Source organism: Jaculus jaculus, chromosome 7 (genome assembly GCF_020740685.1).
Source record: "Jaculus jaculus isolate mJacJac1 chromosome 7, mJacJac1.mat.Y.cur, whole genome shotgun sequence".
In the NCBI taxonomy this organism is placed as follows: Eukaryota; Metazoa; Chordata; class Mammalia; order Rodentia; family Dipodidae; genus Jaculus; species Jaculus jaculus.
Genome location: NC_059108.1, coordinates 59812510 through 59814065, shown reverse-complemented (window position 1 = coordinate 59814065; position 1556 = coordinate 59812510). Strand labels below are relative to the sequence as shown.

Sequence of the window (1556 nt, the reverse complement as noted above, 5' to 3'; positions counted from 1 at the left end):
ACTATTATCTCCAGAAAAGTCATAAATTATCTCTGAGAAAGATACATACCATATGTCAGGAAGAGAAAAGCATTCACTCTAGGAGACAGAGAGGGATCTCAATACAAATTCATAGAAAAAATATGAAAAATCTGTCTCTTCCATTAGTTTCCCCACAGTTATTGTCCCTCTCCCAAACCTCTTTTTCCTTTGCCTTGCCATGTCTCAAAAATCTGTTATGTTTTGTTAAAATGGTACATAAGTTTTCACAATACATGTATATGTTCTAGGTATCTGAGGCCTTTTCAGTTCATTAAATCTTTGTTTCTTATATATAAAATTCTGTGTACATAATAAAATTATATAAATATTATAAAACCTAATTTTTTTAAAACTAAGGTCAGATATGTAACCTAAGAGACAAAAAGAAAAAAAAGGCTTTCTTACCCTACAGACACTATGAAACATACATACTAAAATAATCTATTACATTTGTTTAATTTTTGGTGATAACATGGCTGACTTAATTGTATATTTTTTGACATTTTCTTTTTCTTTCTTTTTTTTTTTTACAAAACATTTATTTAATATACATTGCAAGGGCTCAAGTAGACTTAATTAAAAAAAAAAAAACACTACAAAATAACAACACAGATGAAGATACAGAATCCATATAGAAACCAAGGAAAAGGACAGACCACCTAAAAATACAAAGACGACACAAAGAAAGGCTGGACAGCTGGAGTCAGGGTTCTTGGCTGGAAAGCTGCTTTGAATAGGTTTCTTGCAGGTACTTCTTAAAAGCTGTGGGGTTTCCCAGAGCTCGGCAGCTTGTGTGTTCAAAGGGCTGTAGAAGTTGGGTTCTCCTAGCAGGCTCCGGATGAACAGCAAGATGGTCCTGACGTCATACAGGGCTGACCTCTTATCCTTGAGGATGTCCAAGCAGATGTTACCCTGGTGTCCACGTTGGGGTGGTAGCACGGCGTGAAGAACTTCGCTGTGGGTGCGTCGTAAGGGTAACCACTGGGGAACTCCAGGGAGAGTTTATATCAGCTCCTGCTGTAGCCTCTTGCCCACAGGGCCCCGGGAGGCGCCCCCGCTGGGCTTGGCTCCTTTCCGGGTGGTGGTGACGCTGGCAGTGGCCGGGTCCTGTTTCTGGGAGGCCATCCCGGCGGCGCCGGCAAGAAGACAGGAGCTCAAACACCTCGGCAACTGCCGACATTTTCATTTTCTGCTACGTATTTTATTCTATGTAAATTCTCTTGTCCCCTTCAATGTCACTCCTTCTCACCAGTCACCAGTATCTATGCCAAAGAAGAGAATGATTCCCTGTCTCCAACATTTGTTAACTGCCTTTAGCTCAATAAGGAGGAGAGTGGCCTCCCAAGATACTCCCTTCCCTATAATACAATGTTGACTGGCCTCATCATGGCAGGTTTGACTATTATGATTCTTTACACTGAACACCTCTCATTGCCAAATAAAAATATATAAAAAATAGTAAATAAACATATAGAAAGTTTTTGTGTTGGTTTGAAAATGTATGGAGCTATAAAGAAGTGTTTTAGTAAAACTAA

The 1556-nt window shown here is 39.4% G+C and overlaps 1 pseudogene; it reads right to left on the bottom strand.

Moving 5' to 3' along the window:
• Positions 1 to 724: 724 nt before the first annotated feature.
• Positions 725 to 1146, bottom strand: LOC101614415 (annotated as a pseudogene).
• Between the last annotated feature and the right edge of the window lie 410 nt (positions 1147 to 1556).